The sequence below is a fragment of the Coptis chinensis genome, chromosome 1 (assembly GCF_015680905.1).
Source record: "Coptis chinensis isolate HL-2020 chromosome 1, ASM1568090v1, whole genome shotgun sequence".
NCBI lineage: Eukaryota > Viridiplantae > Streptophyta > Magnoliopsida > Ranunculales > Ranunculaceae > Coptis > Coptis chinensis.
Genome location: NC_141456.1, coordinates 56,949,659 through 56,974,507, shown reverse-complemented (window position 1 = coordinate 56,974,507; position 24,849 = coordinate 56,949,659). Strand labels below are relative to the sequence as shown.

At 38.1% G+C, this 24,849-nt stretch overlaps 1 long non-coding RNA gene across 1 annotated transcript in view; it reads left to right on the top strand.

Moving 5' to 3' along the window:
- The first annotated feature begins 1,044 nt into the window (after positions 1-1,044).
- LOC147524661 (uncharacterized) overlaps positions 1,045-24,849 on the top strand; it is a 33,726-nt gene continuing 9,921 nt past the window's right edge. The window contains exon 1 of the long non-coding RNA XR_015220249.1: positions 1,045-1,242. This is a non-coding gene — a long non-coding RNA (uncharacterized LOC147524661). The remainder of the gene's footprint in view (positions 1,243-24,849) is intronic.

Below are 24,849 nucleotides of genomic sequence, written 5' to 3'. Positions count from 1 at the left end.
GGTTGTTCCCGATCTTGTTTCGAGAGATTGATGATACCGGGCTGAAATCCAGGTTGTTCCCGCCATACATGATTTTTAAAAATGGGGTGGGGTATTGACACCCTTTATAGGATTGGCACCCCTTGGGCAAAAAAAATGAATAATAATGGTTATTCCTTATGCTTTTTACATCCTATAAAGTCCAATTCATTTTTAAAGAGTCATGTATTCAATACAAGACTCTTTAAAAACAAATGGGTCCAAAGCACCCCGGATACATGACTCTTTAAAAATGGGGTGCGGTATTGACACCCCACTTTATAGGATTGGCACCCCTTTGGAAAAAAATAGAATAATAATGGTTATTCCTTATGTCTTTTTACACCCTACATGCCCGATAGTTCTATGGCATCGGGTTGCCGCAAGATCCCATATCCCATGGTAGGCAGTTGCCGCGGGAGGATTTTTTTGTTTTTTTTTTCATTTCAAATTTTGCATATTGAACACACACGACATGTGAATATCCCTCATTTTCTTCTTTAAAGCTTCTTTATATACTCCAAGAACAACACCAAAATCATGAAAAAAAAATATACAATCAAAACATAATTTTGCTATCTCGCGGCAAATATTTTCATATGCTATAAGAAAAAATTGTAATTAAATTAATGAAGAAGAGTTTTGACGATAATTAACACAAGCAAATACTCCATTTTAGTAACATAACCATCTCGCGGCAACTAATTTTTTAGGGTGGCTATTAAAATAAATTTTAAGTAAAAAACAAACTCTAATCGCGATATCCGCGACAACAAAATGGAGGGGTGCAATACAAGGGGATGTGGGGCCTAAACAAAATAATCCAAAAGATCACTACAACTTTTTGGTTGCCATGTAGGGTCTGTTTAGAACTAACGTAATTTTCTACTTTCCAATATAAAAACGTTATTTAATCGTTAAAATAGGGGCTGAAAAGCAGTGGTGTGCTCACAAGCACTGGTGGGCTGGGCCCTTAGCTGTAGGGCCCTAAATATATACATATTTTGCTATCGGGTTGAGCCGGCTCTGGTGCAATACCTTGGAATTGGTCAAACGGGTGCCAATCCCATAAATTGGGGGTTTTAATACCGCGACCCAAATTAAAATTTTCTTTTTAAACAATAAACGAAACTATTCATTCACTTTCTTTCCCATTTGCAAATTGCAAAGAGACAACTGACGACTCACTTTAACCGAAACGGATTTTGCCGCCAAGGAATTCTGGTAAGCTCACGTTTCAGGTTTTTTTTTTTATTCGTTTCAAACCATCTTTTATTCATTTCGTGTTACGTATTTATAGATATTTTGTCAACTTTTTGAGTGAAATGTGGTATGACGTGGCATTCAATCTGCTCAATAGCTCTATGGTTGCTATTGAGTGTAATCAATAGTGGCATTCAATCCCTTTTTGGCATCAGTAGTGAAATTGTTCGAGAGGAGCAAACACGCTTTAATCAAAATACCAGCATTGTAATCATCTAAGTATAAAGCATGTCCAACTTTAACAGATTAAGCAATAAGCAGCAAAATAGAATCTATTTTGTTTTAACGAGTGAGTTAATCCCTATATGGGGCATGCTATGTTTTAGTCTTTTGACCGCATAAACAAGAACACAAATAGTGCATTGTGCATGTCATGGGCATATTGACTCCGTATCCCCAAGGTGTTACGAAAGATATTTATTTATTCGGATACTCCAAGTGGAGTATCAGACACGTGTCTAAGGCGTATCCGGGCGTGTTGGTGTCCGATACCTGTTGGATACAGATTCTTTGCCTTTGCAGTAGTAGCTTCATAACCACTCATCACCAATTGGTTTTGAGTTGGATGCTCCAATGTTTAACATAGTATTATAGCATATATGCTATTTTATTTGGGCTAATAAGCATGTCTCTTCCACGTCACCCAAGTATGTTGTCCACGTGTTAGGTCAAGTAACACCACAAGTGAGGCGGCATGTTGAGATGTTTAGTATAGTCCCAATTGGGATGTTTAAAGCCTTGCAAAAAAATATATAAATTCCTGGGATCCTCCACTCGTTGCCAATTTGTTTTGGGTTAGATGCTCCAATGTTTAATGTTAGGGACGTTGATGAGCTGCATTTGTTTTTTCATAATAATATATTGTTGGGAGTAGCTTTTGAGCTGGATTTGACTGTTGTATGTTTCTTTTGCCTTTTTTTTTTTTCTTTTTGTTTTTTCCTTTTGTTACTCTCATATTTAGGTTGTATCAACCCATTTAAGTCTGTTACTATTAAAGGAATTGAATAAGAACAGGGTGAGGAAGTTGCACATCAGGATATTTTATGTACTACCCTAAGAAACAATGAGAATGATTCTTTTATTGATGTATGATACTATGTTCTTACAAAAAGTCAAAAAGTTATGTGGTTGGCGATAAATAAAAAAAATAGAGTAGGCAAATGTCACTCTCCTATAGGACATTGGTAACTTTATTTATGAATCACATTCCTATGAAGAGGATACTTTTTTAATGGCTAGATCATTTTCAAGGTGAAACCCTGGTCAAAGGACCTATAGCTTTTCATTTATTAGATTTGAGCATGTGTTTAGGGAATGTAATAGAGCAGCTGATTACTTAGCACCTCTATCAAATGTAAGCGGTGTTTCTTATTTTGTTCCTCCACTTGACAGTAGGTTGTATTGTATTGTTGAGGAGGATAGGCTAGGAAAAGTTTATCAAAGATTTTAATACAGGTAGGGATCTGCCTAACCCCAAAAATTTATTAAAAAAAAAAAAGGGCCTATATCCTTTCTCAAACTATATCAGGCCGACATATTTTTCAGATTAGATTCACTCCATTATCTGCATATTCCTACCATACCTTGCGCTTTGAGACTGCCTACATTAGTATGTGTTGGAAAAAGTCTGAGATTGGTATATTTAGAAGTAGTTCTGGGGGTATGGTTGGTAACGAAGACCTACTACGCTCTGAGTATTCTGAAAAACTGCAAGGGTTATGTGTGATGATTTTTCCTAATCTAGAAACACAAATATTTTGTTGATGATCAAAGAACAATGAGAAGTATTGGATCACGAAGAAGAAGAGATGTAAAAATGATGAGTTGAACCACGTTCTTTAATGGCTGCCTACGTATCCTGTGAATAGGAATCAAACTCAAAGCGTAGTTCAACTATTCTATTTATAAGAATAGATGAGGGTTCCCAATTAGTGTTTAGCTAGGAGACCGTCTCTTGTTAAGTCTTATTTTGACTCTTCTAGAAGCCCCATCTTTCCCAAGTCAAATAGGTCTCCTTTATTGACTTAAACAACAGAAAAACATGTTTAGGTTCGGAATAGTAGTTAAAGCTCCGAGCCTAGTAGTTGAGTTCCAGATTTGGAGTTCACAGTTAGGAGTTGGTTATATGAACCTACTACTCCAACTAGTTCCAAAGCCTACAAACCTGCTCCGAACCTAGTAGTTGAGTTTCGGATTTGGAGTTCATAATTAGGAATTGGTTCTCCGAGCCTACCTAGTTCCGAACCTCCAGCCGAGCCTACTACTCTAACTAGTTCCGAACCTCCAGTTCTCTGAGTCTATTACTCCAACCAATTCCGAACCTCCTTCTTATTTTACTTCTGAACCTAGAAAGTGAGTTAGTCAGGATTTGGACTTAAAGTGTGTTCTGGTACTTTCTACCCACACCAAGACCATATCCGAGCTTTAAGAAGATGTCGTCACGTGTCCCATATCTATTTGTTAAAATATGTACACACAGATGCCCCTCCTTGTTCTTCGTGGGTGATAATTCAAACCCTCAAGGAAAAAAGATAAAAAGGTAGACACTCATCACGTCGCGCAATCATATAAAAAGCAACGAGCAATATACCTCTATCTGCTCCTTGTAATTTATATACAAAATTGGCCATTATCGCAGCTCAAGGAACAAGTCTGGATATACGATGACCACCACTCGGACTGGTCTTATAATAACCCGGACTTGAACATATTAGGACTTTTTCACATCATCATGACCCGGACTTTGGATAGATAAACTCCATCTATATAGCACACATATATAGATCATTTGTGTCAAGCGTAGGAACTGTAACTCTTTGTTATTTTACGACCCAGACTTGGGTAGATCCGGACCAAGCCTCATGATAACTCGGACCTGAGCACATGTCGCACAAGACCCGGACTTGAGATGAAAAAGAAATCACTAAATCAGCATATGTGATTGTGAGTTAGAACTAATTCTCTTTATTTTCATTTTTGTACGTCCGGATATGGGCTCACATCCCATAAGCCCATAACTGTTCACTAGGCGTGGGGACAAGTCTGATTTCTTATAACTGTTCCCATCCGGAGTTGTAAGCGCGACTATCCGAACCGGAAGAGAAATTCCTTATAACTCCTTATTAATTCGGAAGAGAAAATAATCAAGTATAACTCCTTGTCAATTCCTCACGTACTTGGCCGAATTCCTTTTTGTTTCTATTGTATAACTCCTTCACCCGCTTGAATTCCTCTTTTAGCATACGGTCTTTGCTTGTTCTCTTTAAATAGTAGAAATAGAAAGTAAACTTACTAAGCTATCTCATCCACAAAATCCTTACTGCGCCGGAACCAATTTGGTTGTGGTTGCCCTTTTCAAGCATCCCATACATCTCTTTAAGTTTGTAGCATTGTGCTTACATCCGACGCCTATCGATCTCACCGAAAAAGAAAAACAAAGAAGCTCTAATTTTGGCTCCAACAGTTTACCTTTGTCTAAAGATTCGATGGTTTCTTTTCTATGAAACCACCATTAATGGGTTGTTGAAGCTGCTTCGTCACCACACAACACCTTTCTCTTTGCATTAGATCGTCCTTCTTCAAGTTTGTACTAGAGGAAATTGAAGCATTGAGTGACAATAGCCACATCATCCTCTTTAAGAACTTGAATGGTCAATTCCGGTTTTGACAATTGACTGCACACTACCAATTTCTTGATCGTTTTGACTTTTTCAATTATCGAGCCAGTTTCGGATATGTCAAGTTACAATGCAATTCGGATAGACTGGGTATTGTAATTGACAATGTAGTTTCAGATTCTTCCATCCACAAAATAGTTTTGGGTTTGTTACTTGAGAGAGCAGTATCGAACTTGGACTTCCTGTGTTCCTTATTAGCTAGGAAGTTGAAATTCCGAATGTGGAGTTCCAGACTAGCTAGAAAGTGGAGTTCCAAACTTGGACAAATTCCGAACGTGGAGTTCCTGACTAGCTAGGAAGTGAAATTCGGAACTTGGACAAGTTTCGAACGTGCAGTTCTTGACTTGCTAGGAGTGGAGTTCTGAACGGAGTTCCTAACTAGCTAGGAAGTGGAGTTCCGAACTTGGACAAGTTCCGAACGCGGAGTTCCTGACTAGCTAGAAAGTGGAGTTCCGAACTTGGACGAGTTCCTGACTAGCTAGGAAGTGGAGTTCCGAACTTGGACAAGCTCCGAACGTGGAGTTCCAGACTAGCTAGGAAGTAGAGTTTCGAACGTGGAGTTCCTAACTAGCTAGGAAGTGGAGTTTCGAACTTGGACAAGTTCCGAACGTGAAGTTCCATACTAGCTAGGAAGTGGTGTTCTTTTCTCTTTATTTGCATAAATATGTATACAAAGATTCCCCACTTTTCTCTCAGACGACGGTTGCATATTCGACCGTTGAGGGAAAATGACAAAAGTATCGAATTATATTTTATACAAAGTCGTATTCCGAATCTTAGAAAAACAAGGTTTTATAGGAAAATAAGGTTTGCCCCTGTGTCAATTCCTGTAAATACCTTTATTTTTGTTAAGAAATAAGACTTTGTAGGAACGTAGCTAGGGTGTTCCCCGGATTATTTCCTATAAAGTCCTTAAATGATCTGGTATCTAATGTATAAACCGACACTTATAAGCATAAGGCATTAGAACTACTCTTAGGAGGATAAAATCCAAGCTAAGTTAAACTTTCTCCATCACACGGGGAACAACACATGAGATCTTTCACTCATCATCCCGAGAAAAGCTTTCTAAAAGTTATGATACAACTTTGGCCAACATATGGGATTTCTCACCCAACATCCAAAAAGTATCCCAGCAGAAAATTATAAAAGAAACAATGCTCTGAAAAGAGAAATATAACTTTTATTGAGAATTGATTGGCATATATCATTCCCCCAGTATAGTGGAAGCAGATCCAAATTTGTGGAAATTTTGTCGCTTAGAAGCAAAGAGTAGTGTAACATTACTTGGAAATAGTACATGTTAGCATCGAGATTCACCGCTGGAGGATCTTTCATGAACATCTTGTTCCTGGTTAACTTCAAAGATGTCCTTATAAGGATAAATTAAAGTGGTAAAGTCCCTATCCTGTGGGGGTAATCTATTACTTCCGAACGTGTCACCAGTCTTCCGTCTCTTGGACTTATCTTGATAGGAATTCTTATCGACTAACTTGTGCTCCGACTGTGGTTCCTCGGACTTCCTATCATTATAATGACTAGCAGAGCTCCTACCAACAAGAGCGGAGGTGACACTGGTTATCATTCTTTTATGAGAAGATTCCCTATCCAATTAGTCTTCTTCTAGTTCCGTATACTTATCGATCCGAGCCTGCAACTCTGTCATGTTCATAGGCTTCTCTTTCTTCAAGGACATGTATAGACCAGAAGTGGGATCTAACCCCTTTCTAAAGGCTACAATGGCGAGGGTCTCATCGACGTTGTCAACATGCAATTGAACCTCGTTAAATCTTTTGGTGAAATCCCTAATACGCTCGTCCTTTTGGATTTTCATGTCAAATAGTGCATCAACGGTTTTAATGTAAGGTCGGTTGCAACTGAATTTTGCAATGAAATTGATGGATAGCATCTTCAACTTCGTGAATGCCGCCTCCTCGGCGCTTTAGTGTACCGATGAGTCCGAAGTCCGTCAAACTTGAAGCAAAATACCGGCACAAATAATGATCTTTCTTAGAAAGACCCACCATTGCTTGACGATAAACGAGCACATGAGAGACCGGATCTCATTTGCCATTAAATTTAGAGAACTTCGGTGGTTTATAATCATGGGGGATGTATCCACTCATAACATGTCGTGAAAAAGGAGTTCCAATGTCTCCCTCGATTGCTGACTGAACAATTGACTCATCCATCTTGGTTGGTTTTGAACCTCGCAGTTCTTCCAGTATTTGTGCCTTGAGCTGTGTAAGAGTAGTTGGTTCATGAATTGGAGTTCTCTCGTTGTTGTACATCGGACCTGGACTCTCGTAGTTCTCATCTCGATGATAACGTGGTTCTGGTTCCCAAGATCGAGTGGAGGATTTTGCAAAACTGGATCGGGGAACTGAGGGATTCCGAGATAATGAAGGTTCCCTTGGAACTAAAAGTCTTCTTTGTGTCGAGGGTGACCTTGATAGTTGTGGATTCCGAGAAAACACATTCGGGTGTCCATCTCTCGTTCCTCGAGAACTTGAATACCAAGAGAAATCAGTTCCGTGTGAACTCGAGTGTTGGGTTGGATCCAATTCCGGATTATAATCCGAATCTGGTTGGTCACTATGATACCCAACAAAGTAAGGGATATAAGGTGTAGGGACGTAACCCTCACCATGGTCGAGACTTAGTGGCCGGAACTGCCCCCTCGAGTTTCCATCAGTAGGCAACACCTTTGGAGGTGAACGACCCTCCTTCGTGCGGTAGTAGTCTTGGAAAAAACGCAAACGAGCCTCCTGCAGTATCCATAACGGCTTGGTTGGTTATGGAAGATTGGGGAGTATCGTTGTTAGGCTCATCTTCTTCACGACCCTGTCCCGAACAACGATCTCCTCTACGTTCAGATTGTCTTTGAGAAGTAACATGTGGGTTATTGATCTCGTTATTCCCCTTATTATCTTGATTCGCATTGGCTCTTGTAGTAACCATGATTTTGAATCAAAATGAAGATTTTTTTTTTTTAAAAGAACAACAAACCCAAGAAAAATTGGTGGGTAGGAGAACCTAGAATCGAAAAAAATTCAACCAAGAAATCAAATCAATTATGTGTAGTTTTTTTTCCCCACAGACGACGCCAATTGTGTGATAATTTTTCCTAATCTAGAAACACAAATATTTTGTTGATGATCAAAGAACAATGAGAAGTATTAGATCACGATAAAGAAGAGATGTAAAAGATGATGAGTTGAACCACGTTCTTTAATGGCTGCCTACGTATCCTGTGAATAGGAATCAAACTCAAAGTGTAGTTCAACTATTCTATTTATAAGAATAGATGAGGGTTCCCAATTAGTGTTTAGCTAGGAGACCGTCTCTTGTTAAGCCTCATCTTGACTCTTCTAGAAGCCCCATCTTTCCCAAGTCAAATAGGTCTCTTTTATTGACTTAAACAACAGAAAAACATGTTTAGGTTCGGAATAGTAGTTAAAGCTCCGAGCCTAGTAGTTGAGCTCCGGATTTGGAGTTCACAGTTAGGAGTTGGTTATATGAACCTACTACTCCAACTAGTTCCAAAGCCTACGAACCTGCTTCGAACCTAGTAGTTGAGTTTCGGATTTGGAGTTCATAGTTAGGAATTGGTTCTCCGAGCCTACCCAGTTCCGAACCTCCAGCCGAGCCTACTACTCTAACTAGTTCCGAACCTCCAGTTCTCTGAGTCTATTACTCCAACCAATTCCGAACCTCCTCTTCTTATTTTACTTCCGAACCTAGAAAGTGAGTTAATCAGGATTTGGACTTAAAGTGTGTTCTGGTACTTTCTACCCACACCAAGACCATATCCGAGCTTTAAGAAGATGTCGTCATGTGTCCCATATCTATTTGTTAAAATATGTACACACAGGTGACTTGGTAGATGCTTGCTCTCTTTCGTTTAGATTTTCTGCTACAATGGCTGTTGAAGCTATGTAGGAAGATTAAAACCTTGCTGAAACAATTGTTTTTTCCATTACTTGTTAATGAAAATCGTATGTCAAGCAATATCCATAGTGCAGCCTAAGTCAACGGTTTTGTGGTGGAAAACATGGTTCACTCTAGTAGCTTTTCTCAGAATCAGTGAGACACCCTTAAGTTTAAAGAGGGTAGAAAGGTGATGGTGAGACAGAGTGTTGCAGTTCGTGAAGGAGAAATGAAACTGGGATGGAAATTTTGATATCTTGAGTCCAAACAATAAGGCTGTCAAATATTGGATTGGGGGGTTGTTCCATTTCTTTCCATGTTGTACTCTTCTTTACCTTTTATCCCTTATGTCTTTTATATATAGGGTGAATTTGTCTCTCGCCCTTTGTCTTTCCTATGATACTGAATATGATGCTCATTTATCAACAAAAGAAAAACAAAAATGGTATGGTAGGTTGAGGTATAATGCTGGCAATGGTAGGTGAAAGTTCTTTAGAATACCACAGAGGGAGGTGAAGGATTGGTTGTGATGAATTAGACCCCTCATACCAGAGAATTCTTAGCTATTAGATAACACCCAGTCTGGAGATCCCCCTCCAGTGGACGTGATAGGATGTGGTAATTTTCAGAACCTCCTTACGCATGAATGAATCAGGCCCCTTATCATAGTGATGGCTATGGCCTACGAGAAACTCCATGTTCATGCGAGAGGGTTGCAGTGATGATGGTGACATGTTGATGCTATGGCCGAGGTGGTTAATCCCAAGCTTCTCAGATGCATCGTTCAATTGATGGTGGCAAACGATTTTTGTGGTGGTTTAGAGATTTTTCATTCAGTTGAGAATACAAGATCTCTACCGTGGTGGTGAGAAAGTGCAATGGTGGGTGTGAGAAGCTCCATGATCAGCTGAGAGAGAGGTCTCATTATCTATTTGAGTAAATGAGTACTTTCAAATTTTTTTTTTTTTTTTTTATTGGTAAGCCTGTTTTAAATGAGATCAGTAACTCTTTGATGCTGGCGGGGTTCGAGCCCCAGACCTTTCACCCAAAGGTTTTACCGACTTTGCTAGTCAGCACCTGCAAGTACTTTCAAAATTAGGTTCTGTAGTTGAAGTCCTCTTCTACCTTGGAGATGAGAATGGTGGCTAGTTGTAGAGAGAATAGTCTTCTATCTAGAGATCAGTGCCTTGAAAACCCTAGACGTTGGGGACCTTTATGGATGCTAATAAACTCAGTTGTGAGTTGCTTGGCACTACAAGTTAGTGAAGTTACAAAAGGTAAATACACTAAAGAAATTTATCCTAGTGTCTTTGTGCCCAATGACCACAAATAGAAACACATGTATGGGATTGAAGTTCAATTTACAACAGTTTTCTCAGTAAGTGAGAGATAAGGAATAGGGAGAGCCTCGTTTAGGGATTTTGTCCTTGGCTAATCTGTTTTAAGGAGTATCAGGTACTCAGGTTTGTGAAAAACCTCATTCCCTGTTAGAATAAACAAATTTCTCTCTTAAAGCTAGGCACTTGTGAAACTTGGCCCGTTTTTGAAACATTGTCGTAGAGGAGCAGGCACGCTTTTGATGGAAGAGTGATGGATTTTGTGAAACTATTGTATATTCTGAGGACCTCATATTGGTCGTGGATGATGAGCTGCATTTATTCTTTTTGAAAATATGTTGTTCTTAGGGAGTATATTTTGAGCTGGTTTTGATTATGGTCTTTGTATGTTGCTTTTAGTGTTTTTCCTTTTCCATTTTTTTCTTTGGTTTTGTTTAAATTCTTATATTTAGGCTGTATCAACCCATTTTTGTCAGCTAAGAACTGAGATAAAAGGAATTGATGGAGAACAGGGAGAGGAAGTTGCACATGAAGATCATGATATCTTATGTACCACCTAATAGGAGACATTTTGATGGTTGTGTGGTGTCTAGGGCAGAGTTTATTATATTGATCAAAGGGTGTGTTTTCCTTTGGTCGAAAGTTTGGGAGATGTGGAGACAGACACCTTTCCAAGACTTTATATTCAAATGGGATTCCTTGCTCGGACAAGCATGATCAAAGTTTTCAGTTTTTTGTTTTTCTTTTCAGTAGCAACCTTCTCCTTGTATTTCTGTTGTTGTATTTCAGTCAGATATCTCATCCTACATTGTTGATATCTTATGTACTACCTAAGAGACAATGAGAAAGACTATTGGAGGGCTGTGTTGACACGGACGCAGGACAGTCACGGTATAGATGAACGTCCGATGCGGTCAACATGGCTGTTGGAGGGCTGTGTCCGCATTGGATGCGGGATAGACGCACATCCGACACGGTCAACAGGGTTAGGACGCGTATATTTGACTCAAGAAGGAAAAAAAATGATATAAAATAATGTTAAAAAAATCAATTTTCTCCGGATCTTGTTTTGTTAAGACTTATTACATGCTTTTAAAGTTTGAGTAAGAACTTTGTAACTCAATCTTGTGGTTGTCTATCTTAAATAGTTTGAATTTGTGAATTATGATACATATGAATTTGGGACTACCATTGGTGGCAAAAAGCAAGTCTAAAGATATATGGGTCAAGGTGCTCAAGGTGTCTAACAAGTTAGCGGGATGTAAGGCAAAACTATTATCGAAAAGGGGGAGAATAACCTTGCTCAAATCAACATTTAGTTAAATTCCTAATTACTTTCTTTCTCTTTACCCAATACCCAAAGGTGTCGTCATTGAAATTGAGATAGAGTTTAGTAGGTTCATTTGGGAGAGTAGTAGTGAGATGAAGAAAATATATTGGGTTAAGTGGGATAGGCTTTGTCTTGATAAAGAGGAACGAGGGCTAGGTTGCAAGTATGTCAAATGCATGAATGAAGCCCTTTCGTCTAAATGGCTATGGAGGTATGAGGAGGATAAGGAACAATTATGGAGAAAGGTGATTGTTGGAAACTATGGTGAAGAGAATAGTGTATGGAAACCTAAAATTCCAAGAGGGCCATATGGTATCACTTTGTGGAAAGGGATAACTAGTGGATGAAGATCAATTCAATAAAGGCATAATCTTTCAACCGGAGGCCCCCGCTAAGACTATATCTTTTTGGAATGATATTTGGGTAGAAGTAGGGAAGCTTTGTGAACTTTACCCAAATTATCTATGATTTAGCAGCAGTGTTCACGATTCCGAACAAAATGTTGGAATTCCGCCGGATATTTCGGTTTTTCAAAAAAATGGAAAAAAACAACATAGGGTTGAAATATTGATGATTCCGAAATTAGTCGAAATCAAAATATGACATGGGTCGAAATATTGTGAATTTCGGTTTTTCAGGTTTTCAAAATTTCGATAATTCCTAAATCTCGAACTAGGTTTAGCAGTCAAAAAGGAAGCTAAAGTGCGGAATACTTGTTTAGAGGAATGTATCAGGTGGTTTGGAGAAAAAACCTTAATGATTGGGAACTAAAAATCGTTGCCAACAATCTATCAAGATGGAGAGGTGTTTGGGGAGGTGGATGGGAGAAATTGGAAATGGTACAAGAGTAAAGTGTTTTTGGTGAAATTGATTTATGGTGTGCTTGCTAAGTAAAGCGCGCAAGAGGAGCTAGAGGAGAATGAAATCATTACCAACTTTCCTCATAAGAAGATATGGGTGAACTCTATCTCGTTTCGAGTAGGCTTTTTTACTTGGTTGGCATATCTTAGGCGCATTGTAACATCCCGGTAATTTTTTTAGTTTGGTTATTTATTTACTAATTACATAATTTATTAGCCTAGTATTAATCTAGAATTGGTCTTAGAGAAATTATTATTGGTAGTGACACTAGTTTGCTTGTTGGGCTTATTGTAGGCCCAACTATTGTGGGCTATTGTATTCTAATTGGGTTTAGGTGTCATATTGGTGAGAGAACTAGGAGATTATATAAAGACATAATTGGGTTCTACATCTGAACACCATAACAAAGAAAAAAGTCAATAGAAAAGGAGAGAGCTTTGACAACTGGGAAGGAGGCTAGTGTTGATCTGTGCACGTGTTTTGGAGTATTTTCTTTGGTTTCTGGCATCAAAGGCAAGTGCCTACTTGCTGTCTTTATTCCCTAATTCAAGATTATCAATTTTTGGTATATTTTTAATTGTTGAGGTGTTGTATGTTGTTTAGTTCATTATGAGTCTTATTTTAGCGTGTGATGTTGTAATTATGTACTGTTTCTTCGATTCTTTTGTGTCAGATTACTATGTGAAACACTTTTTGACTTTTGTATATATAATATATACATAGATCGTGGTACCCATGTCCTTTTGTGTACATATTAGGCTATACTTACTGATGCTTACTTGCCTATGCTTTCTTTTATATGCCATGTTGATGTTGACATTGTTTTGTATGCTTATACTAATCGTCTTTTCGTACTTTATGTTTTACATGAAAATCAATGAGGCATGCTAGTTCATGTACTTTGCGTGGACCCTAAATAAATCTCTAGTTCTTGTTCACCTACTTATATGTCTATACTTATGTCATTGTTACTATGTATGTACCATGCATGATATAATATCATCTACCTATTTTGTTGACTTTAAAAGAGTGTGAATATTGTTTTGTCACGTAGTAAAAAGACAAATACTATCACATGTGTGTAATATATATATTATTGTTTATTATAAGTTTTACTTATAATAATATATTATGTATATACAAAATACTAGCTTTGATTTCTTTAAGTAGTGGATGTATATTACGTATATACATATATGATATTCCTAGTATACAAATTTGGAAACCTTTGTTCTTGGGATTTGCATTATGAAATTTAAGTGCTTGTTGTTCTCTGTTGGTCTATTCTAATTACGCGTAATACTAGGCATTGCTTATATTGAGTTTGTAATAATGAACATAAATAAGAAAATTAGAAACAGGAAACAATTCGTCATATTACTCGACCAGTTGAAAGCATGATTTGGCGTGCTCTGGACACGACCTTTCATGAGGACAGTTGGGGCATTGTGGAATTTTTCCAAAACCATGTAAAGTAAAATAGAAAACCTTGTGATTAATTGTAGTGTACTTGCTAAGCGTGTTGGGTTACGCACCTATTTACAATCTTAGATTTAGTACGAGGAGCGTGATTTTAGAGGTTTGGCATGATCTAGATGTCCCAAATAAATCTTAATTTAGTTGTTTTTTTTAAAACATTATTTTCTCTATAAGAGGCAGGTTTTTCATGTAGCCTCGAGATATATTCTTAAAAGTTAGACGAGATGGCTAACAATTGGAAATATATTTTGAGGCCTCATGAAAAAGTATACAAACCCTAAGACATACTAGGTATAAACCTAATGTTGAAATTGTTTAAAACTACAAATAGATCCAAAATACTTCTATTAACTATCAAAATATAACATCAAAATCTTGCTAAATAAATAGTTTATTACAACTTATTTGAAAATAAGTAACTTAACATTGAACTTGCCTTTTAAAAGAGAAAATAATGTTTAAAACAAAAACAACTAAACTATGATTTGTCTGGATGCCAGATAATGCTAACTCTAAAATCACGCTCCTAGTAGTAAATCGTTTTCACTTGTAAAATGCTAAATAAGGGCGTAAACCAATGCGCCCAGCAAAAGTCCACTACAATACTTCATTCCAATCCTAAGAGCATCATCAGCGCAATTTCTAAATTGATTTCGACACACCAGCTTTTTTAGAAACCAAAAAGTTTAATTTCCATGTTAAGCTTCAATGCAATTTTTCTAAATTTCTCATTATCTTTCTAGATGGGATAAGTAGTGCCATGCCAATTTCTTTTCCTTTGTTAAAGTGATTATTAAAATGATTTTTTACATATATTAAATAATTTCCTTTTTTGTCTTATTTCCAAAAAGGAGATGACTAAACTTGTCCTGTCTGCTCATATCTAAAATTTTCACAAATTTGGTTTCGTTTCTAGCAATTGTTGCGATATATAGGAACCGATATTCAATCGTGTTGGAGACTGATTTTACCAAATTTATTTCTATCTGTCACATTAGAAATCACTTTTAACAATGTGTTGATGATGCTCTAACAAAAGAATTATAAAATAACACTTATATATGTTTTAAAATAGCATGTGATAACAGGAAGACAGTAAACAAAACTAGATGAACAAATCTAAATCTACTCATAACTAGAACACCCTATTTCAATTATTAATCACAAGGTTTTCTCTTTTACTTTACATTGTTTTGGGAAAATTACACAATACCCCCTAACTGTACCCATAAAAGGTCGTGTCCAGACTCCAGAGCAAGCCAAATCCTTTCAACTGGTTGAGTAATATGGCAAACTGTTTCCCGTTTCCAATTTTCTTATTTATGTTCATTATTACAAACTTGCTGGAAGCAATGCCTAGCGTTACATGTAATCAAAATAAATCCAATAAACAACAACGAACATTTAAATTTCATTATGCAAATCCCAAGAAACAAAGGTTTCTAGTTCTTGTACACTAAAAGGTGTACAAAGATATGAATATCATATACATATATACATAATATATATCCACTACTTAAAGTAGCAAAACTAGCATTTTGTCTCTACATAATAGTATATTATTATGAGTGAAATTTAGAATAAACAATAACCTATATAGTATACACATGTGATAGTACTCGTCTTTTTCACTATGAGACAAAACAACACTCGAACTCTTTTAAAGTCAACAAAGTAGGTAGATTATATTCTATCATTCTTAGTACGTCCATAGTAACAATGGCATAAGCGTAGGCATACAAGTAGATGAACAGAAACTAGAGATCTATTTAGGATCCACACCTATATACATAACTAGTATGCATCATTGATTTTCATGTAAAACATAAAGTATAAAAAGATGATTAACAATTTAGCATGGGCATACAGTACAATGTTAACATCAACAAGACATAAAAGAGAGCATAGGCAAGTGTATAGACCCCCACTTTGTGGCTCATTAAGCCCACGAATCCAGTCCAAATCAATTAAGCCCAAGGGCTTAATCCTAGCTATACCCAATAACTGGTCTATTTATGAATATGTCCAGGTTCATTATTGTAGAAATATAAAGATAAAAGTTCAAAGAGATAACAATTCTTGTGACACAAACAAACACAATCCTCTTAGGACTTAACCTCTTCATTCATATAAAAACCATTTTTCCTCATAATGTGAACTATGTTGAAACTTGATCCCTAGATAATAGATCTTGGGTACGTAGGCAGCCATTGTCTTGGTTCAGATTCATCTCTCCCAACATCAAATTTCCTTATTTCTTAGTGCGTTTTTTCTCATTTGCTCTCATTGTGTTGAAGCAGGTTATTGCCGAAACATAATTGGGCCGTCTGTGAGTTTTTTAGAATCCATTATCACGTGAAGCAATCAAGATAGTAAGCACTAGAAGCAAACCGAACAGTCAACATATTCCTCCTGCCAATAGGAATCGCAACCCTCGAAATTCAACTTGGCCAATACAAGAACCGTTGAACAATCGAGTTGCTCCTAGTCGTAGGATCAATTCTCAACATCCAACTGTAGTGCCACCGCCACCGCAAACGACAATACAAACGCCGCCGCCACCACCCATAACAGCCTTGCAACAAGAAAATCTACAAGTCGGTAATCCTCCATGCAAGCCGGTGGACAATATTGCCAATTCAACTACATCAAGGCGACCACGCAGGGACGCAAACCATTCCAGTATATGGGACCGTTTTGAAGATCCACTTCATCGTCCTCAGCAACGTGCTACTTCTCAAGCACAATCAAACAGTGCACGCTCTAAGAGTAATGACCATATTACTAGTGTTATCAGACCTAGCCCGACCCGGTGGTTTGACCTGGTAAACCGTTGAAACGGCTTAACCGGGTTGGGTCTATTATCAGATCGTTTATGCTTTTGAACCTGTACTAAACCAGTTGAACCAGGCGGTTTTTGTCAAACCCAGTTGAACCGGACGGTCCAACTAGTGCCTAGCCCACTAACCTAGTTGAGCTAATGTTAGAAATTCATAAACCAATTTCAGCAACTCACGAGTCAAACCCTGTTCTCACTTTTGGGCACTTAATAAACTTACCACTGATGTAAATATAGAATAATTTATTAAAATATACACATAATACTTCATGTGGTTCAACCCAATAACCCAGTCCAACGCACTGGTTGGATCGCCAACCCGGTGACCCAATCCCTTTTTCGGGTTGAGGTCCGGTCCGGGTCTAATAACATTGCCTATTACCCAAACTTATGGGGAGAATCGGATTAGCAGGGATAACTACTACTCTAGACATGTCTGATCTCAAAGAGAAGATTTACCTCTGAGAAGCAATTTTAGGGAAGACTGTCATTCGAGATATGTCCGACATGACTGTGAAGGTGGGCATCGCAAACAAGAGCAACAAAACATGGAGGAGCGGTATAATTATACCGATCACTCTACCAAGGGTGACTACCGGCCTACACAGGTTGGTTACAAGGATAGAGAAAGATAATCACTGGTCGGAGCTAATCATGCGTACCGCCAAAGATTTTGAACTCCAATAAGAGACAATGGAAGATATCCTTCTCCACATGGGCACGACTTGGGGCGTCCAGCTGTTCGAGCCAATACTTTAACTCTAATAGAACAACAGTTGAAAGAGTTGATTGCAAAAGAACTTAACGATAGAGAGTCAAGGGATGTCAGAATGAAAAACTTATCAGTCAATGATGGCGTACTTGATAAGTTTTCGCTCGCTATTCAGGAAGCTTACCATCCCGACTTCAAACAACCCGATTTTGACCTTTATGATGAGTTGGAAGGAGATCCTGGCTTGCATGTTCTATCATTCAAAAATAAGTTGGTGTTATGGGGTGGAGATGATCCGCTCATGTGTAAGCTCTTTCCATCAACTCTAAAGGGAGAAGCATTACGCTGGTTTAATGAGTTGCCTTCAAGATCAATTCACCAATATAATGAACTAGAAAATCAGTTCGTTAATCTTCCGCCATAATTGCAAGACGCCAAAGGATGTCGACTCACTTCTGAACATTAAGCAACAACGTGACGAAAAGTTACGTATTTTTGTTACTAGGTTCCGAAAGGCAACAATGGATGTTCCAGAAGTTTCTGATGGGATGCTTCTTTTCGCCTTTAAAGAAGTATTATATTATGAAAGAGATAGAAGTTCGAATTTCATTGTAAAGGATCTTTACCACTCTCTAATTAAAGATGTCCTTAAAACTCGGTACGATCTGTATGTTAGGGCTGAACAACACATACATATCGAGAGAACCTATCAGCGAAAGCAGCAAGAGACAGAGATATTCGGAGTAAAGATTTTTATGACAGTAAGAATTCTAAGCTAAAGCAAGGACAGTCAAATCAACAACATAACAATGGAAAGAATGACAGTCAGAAGCAAGTCAATTTCAATCGTCATAGAAAGACTACCAGAGCTAAATCTGACCCCGCTCAATGTCAAGTACTCTGTTATATATGGGAAGTTGAAAAGTGGGAATCTTCTTTTCCCGCCTTATCCGCTTTTAGAAGATACCAAAGGGACAAGGGACAAATCCTTGCGGTGTAAATTCCATAATGACTATGGCCATGAGACAGAATTTTATCGCTCTCTACGGGGTCGGATTCAGAAATTAGTAGAGAAAGGACTTTTAAATGAATATCTTACTAAAAACTCTCAACAGGCAGTCGCTGCAACTTATGAGCATGTCATTAATGTTTCCCATTCTCATGTTAAGTCTCTTTCCAAAAGTCAGAGTAAGAAGCAAGAGCGTTTGAAAGTTAATTATATTGGTGAGTTTAACTGTGTCAACAGAATCGATTTTGTCAAAGGAATCCAAGCCGAGACTTCTGAAGAAGATCCCCTCCGATTCACTGATGACAATCTCCTTGGTGTATATCACCCTCACTATGATGCAGTCATAATTACTGTATGTATAGGTGCTTCTCATGTTCAACAGGTAATGATCGACACAGGTGCCACTTCCAGCTTCATTTTTAGTGGATGTTATTCTCAGATGCAACTTTGAGAGGGTATGATCATCGCCGAAGACAATCCTATCATCGGTTTTAACGGGACAACATCTTCAGCGGTTAGAAGAACCACCTTACCGATCAAATTAATGAACAAAGAAGTTGAGCTTGATTTCTTATTGATGGACTATCGTTCCCACTATAACGCAATTTTGGGCAGAGATTGGATACATTCCATGGGTGTTGTAGTCTCCACATTTCATCAGTGTGTCAAGTTCCCATTCTCTGGGCATATTTGCAAGGTTCATAGTGACCAGGTGTCTGCCCACGCCTGCAATGACAAAGCAATGGATGACTACAAAAAATTTGAAGTTTGTGGTAATACAATCCTTGCAAGTGCCCAACCCAAGTTGGAGTTTCCAAGCAGCGTGCCCTCCATCTATAATATTGAGGCTCATGTGAAAGGGCCGCCTACAGTGGATCAACTTTTGGAAGTACAAGTAGGAGATTCATCAAATGAAACCACTTTTATTTCCGCTGAACTTTCGAGCATAGAGCAAAAAGAGTTGGTTTCCTTTTTACAGTGAAATAAGCGTATCTTCGCTTGGAAAATTGAGAATATGCCAGGAATAAACCTTTCTGTTGCCTATCATAAACTTGGCATTGATCCAAGTTTCAGGCCGGTTCGCCAAAAACCAAGAAGAATGGCACCTGATCGGAAGCTCAAAGTTAAGGAGGAGATTGATAAGCTACTTGCAGTTAACTTTATCCGACGAGTTACTTATCCAAAATGACTTGCTAATGTCGTCGCAGTGCTGAAAAAGAACGGACAAATCAGAATTTGTATTGATTTTACAAGCCTTAACAAAGCTTGTCCAATTCATCCATATCCATTGTCACAAATTTCCGAACTGGTGGATACCACTTCTGGCTTCCAACGCCTATCTTTCATGGATGCTTCTTCAAGGTACTACCAGATATCTTTGAATGTGGATGACCAAGAGTTCATTGCTTTCATAACTAACCAAGACATTTTCTGCTACACTATTATGCATTTTGGTCTGAAGAATGCCGGTGCAACCTACCAAAAGCTTGTCAATACAATTTTTTCGATCTGCTGGGAAAAATAATAGAGGCTTATATCGATGATATAGTCGTGAATCGAAGCTTACTAGTGATCATCTTTCCAATCTTCAACTTGTTTTTGATAGGCTTAACAAGTATAACATGAGACTCAATCCCTCCAAATGTTCTTTTGGCCTCTTTTCCGGAAAATTTCTGGGATGCCTCATGACTTATAGAGGTATTGAGGCTAATCCTGATCAGATATGCGCCATTATTGATATACCATCACCAAAAAATAAGAAGGAAATTCAACAGTTTACTGGTCGTCTTGCCGCTCTTCATAAATTTATTTCAAAATATTCCGATCGTTGTTATCCCTTCTTCCAGACTTTAAAGGGGGCGGCAACTTGGAACATTGATTGTGAGATGGCATTGCAACAGCTGAAGGAATACTTGGTCAGTCCTCCTATATTGACAAGTCCTTCAACGGGTCAACCTATTAGCATATACCTAGCAGCTACAACTCAAGTTGTTAGTGTTGTTCTTTTCGTTGATGATGGTAGACCCATCTTCTTTATCAGTAAGACTTTAACCAGAGCTAAGTCTCGTTATTCAAAGATGGAAAAAATTGCACTTGCATTGGTTCATGCCGCTCGCCGATTGAAACCCTACTTCCAGGGGAGGTTGGTTAGAGTTTATACTGAGTATCCCTTACGTAAGATCTTTCGTAACGCATAGGAATCAAGCAAATTAACCGAATGGGAAAGTTATCTTAGTGCATATAGCATTGTCTTTGAAAGTCGTACTTGTTGAAAAAAGACATGCTCTAGCTTCTTTGATAGTTGATTTTCCAATTGATGATTTTCCAATTGACGATTTCTTGCGCCTGGAAGAATCTATGGAAGGCATTCTGCCACCAATAACTGGGGGCAACGAAGACCAACTTGAAAACGCAATTCCTAATACCATTGACCTATGGATTGTTTACTCAGATGGCTCCCATAATAAATCTAGATCTGGAATTGAATGCGTTTTTGTTAAACCCGACATAGAGAAGATTGAGAAATCAATGCAACTTGGCTTCTCCGCTTCTAATAACGAAGCCGAATATGAGGCTGCCATTTGTGCCATGAGAATAACTTTGAAACTGGGGGCGCAAAAGCTCCAGTTATACACGGATTCTTGCCTCGTTGCCAATCAGTTTGGCGGGTTTTTTGAAGCAAGAGATAAGCGTATGGCAACTTATCTTAATTTGATACATAGCTTTGCCCGACAATTTGATGGTATCTCTATCACTCAAAAACCCCGAAATGACATACGTCATGCAGATTTGTTGGCTTATCTCTCCGTCGCAATTAGAAGCGAAGAGTCAAGACAAATCACTGTGGAGTTCCAGAAAGAGCCAAGTATTGACTTTACCGAAAAAGAGTTGCATGACTTGTATGTAGATGAAAGCAATTACCTCTTTTTGCTTGTACACAACAGCGAAATACGACCCACGTATAATCGCACCAATCATAACTTGAAAGCGGAAAAGGGAGATGGAAAATTCACAACATGACCGTATTTTGGATCTTCCATCAGAATCCATAGATCCATTTGTTCCTCCTGAGTTCGCTCCAGAAACAGATAGTGAGTTGGTACATGAAGCAGATGTTAGTCATGAAGTTCCTGATATGATACTATCGGAGCCAGTGATAATCTTCGATGAGCAAGATTGGCGTCTCCCTTATATCCAATACTTGCAAATTTCTTTACTTCCACTAAACCAAAACTTGCTAAAAGAATCAAATGTGATTCATGGAAGTTTTTGGTGACATCTGTTACTGACGGAAGTTTGCAATTACATCGCAAAGGCTCTGACTTAAACCTTATGTTGCGATGCCTATCAAAACAGGAAGGACTTCAAATTTTGGAAGAGATTCACTCTGGCTTATGCAGAAGCCACTCCAAAGGACGAAGTTTAGCTCATAAGGCTATGACACAGGGCTATTGGTGGCCAGGGATGCAAAACACCTATCTGAGAGGTGTGAGCCATGCCAAAAGCACGACATTATATGAGTAAACTCCCTTTTACTGAGTTACATCTCATGCTTAGCCCATGGCCATTTGCCAAATGGGGCTTAGACATTATTGGCCCTTTACCTAAAGCTCCAGGTAGTATTCCTACTTGTAGCAACTGATTACTTTACCAAATGGGTATAAGCGAAACCTTTGGTTAAAATCCATGCTTCCAACATCAAGATATTTTTATGGAGAGATATTGTCTGTCGTTTTGGCATCCCTACTGCTGCACTTGTATCAGATAATGGTAAACAGTTTGATGCTGAAGAAATTCGTTAGTTCTGCACTAGTTTGAAGATACGTCATAACTTCTCCGCACCTTATCATCCGCAGGCCAATGAGCAGGCCGAAGCCACCAATAAGGTGATTTTGGCCAACCTAAAGAGACGTTTGACTGGCACCTAAAGGAATTGGGTCAAGGAGTTACCAGCTGTCTTGTAGGCTTATAGGACAATGCCAAAATGTTCAACGGCATTATCACCCTTTAACCTTGCATATGGTGCTGAAGCAGTCTTACCCACAGAGCTGATTTCTAATACATCTCGGTCAGTTGTTGTTGAAACATGCTCCAATGACAATACTTTGGCTCAATTAAAAGCTCTTATTGATGAGGTTCGCTCTGAGGGACTACAATAGCTTATTAAGTTTCAAGCTAACATGAAACGGAACTACGACAAGAAGATCTGTCCTAAGTCTTTTACTCCTGAGGACTGGGTTCTATGTAGAAACCCAAAGCTTATAGAATCGGGAAAGTTTGGAGAAAATTGGCAAGGTCCCTACATCATAGATCGTCCAGTATCTAAAGGGTCATATTTCCTCCGTACTGTTTCTGGAAGAATGATAGAGAGGCCATGGAATGCCTACCACCTTTGCAAGTTTTACCGTTAGGAAATCTTTTGCATTTTTTATCCATCAATAACAAATCTATCCATCTATGTAGTTCGTTCTATTTTATCCATCAATAAAGGCATTCAATTTCCATTCTCATGTGTTTGGTTGTCATTTTACATTACTCTATTTTTCTGTACTCTTCCCGTTCAACAATGTCATTCATTAACATTAATTCCAGAGAGGTCATCCATATAATGCCTTCTTCGGTCCAAGTAAGTCGCATTGATGCCTATTTGAAGGAAATATGAGTCAATAAGATGGTTATTCTTACTCGGTACGGTTATTGGAATACTCCCAACTTAAAATATCCGTGGAAATTCCACTATTAAGGCAACGGCGTTATGTTTTAGTTTGGTCCAAGTGCAAGAGTTAAGACCTTGCACCTGCGGAATACTCCAAACATTGCCAGGCCTTGCCTCACATTTGATACATGTATTTTGACACCTGAATAGCTAAGGTCATTAAAGAGACCATGGCCCTTTTGCCTTTCAATCACAATAACAGGGTCGAGCACTCACACTTTCTCCTATGGATTTTATATTGGGGGCGTTTGCATTCCCCTTCATTTTATCGCTATCATATTTTTCTATCCATACTACGTATCAACCTGCAGCAACGAACAAAAGCACAACATATATTATTATCAAATTATTGCCGACGATGCATGTTCATTCAAGGTTGGTAGTATTTTTCCTACATTTATTTCACAATCAACATTCTATTAAGTTCCTTCTGGAAAAGACACCTTTCGGAGCAACTTTAACAATCTCCATATACATCAGATATAATTTATTATAGATCTTTCTCTCTTCATTCTCTTCCAGAACATCTGCCTTTTGCATAACTGCTTGCATCCTTTCCATCTCCTTATTTCCTATCTCTACAGAAGCTTGTGTTAACAATTTCTTATTTTCCACATTCTCTTTCTTAGTAGCACTTAATTCTTTTTCTAACACCAACACTTTTGCCAGTGTTCTAAAAAACGCTAGGCGGTAGTCGGGCGGTAGGAGAGTGTTTTGCGCCTAGGCCTTCTAGGCAGTGCCTAGACGGGCTAGGCGCTAGGCAGTTTTTTTCCCAAATATATATAGTAATACACACCTATACTACAAGAAATGAAGAAAATCATTTACCATAACTCAAAAAATAAACAGAAACAAAGATACTTATTACAAAAATACGTAATAGTTGAAGAATATCGACTTCATATAAAAACATACTCTTTGTTATAGTGACATAATTTACATTAGACTTAAGTCTTTTAAACTCATTCAAATCTTAAGCCTACACAGGCCTTTACTTTTCAACATTTAATTATTCAAATAAATAAATAAATAAATAAATAAAAACTTGACTAGACCGCCTAATCGGTCCACCGATTTTTTAAACGACTTGGGCCTGGGCGAGTCGGTTGGTACCGCCTAGCGCCTAGAGACCGCCCTAGACCGATTTTTAGAACAGTGACTTTTGCAGTCATATTTTCGTTTTTTATTTCCTGAGTTTTCACCCGAGGTTTCCAATCTTCTAATTCTTTGGTCCTTACAATGGCATTCCGCTCCTGTTCTTCCAACTCATTTAATTCTTCCATTATCTTCACTACCTGAAACATTAACGTAACTTTAAAACGCATGTTACAGATAAATAAATAAACAAATAGAAAATAATTTACCTCATTCCTTTTCTCCTGGTTGCATGCTATTTTTCACATGGATTAAATTGTTGGATTCAATTTGAGATTTGTGATTTTCCTTCAGTGCTAAAATGCCGAATCCAATATGTACATTATCACCTTTCTTCTCTAAATCTTTAGCCATAGTTTTCTCTTTTTCTTTTACGCTCCCTTCTCTTCCATAGTCATCTTCTAAAACCTTATATGTTTCACCGTCGTCTTTTAGCGGTAACTCATAATCTTTTCTCCTTAACGTTCGCTTTTTTTTTTGAAATATTCTCATCGTCCTTTATATCACTATTACTAACTTCAT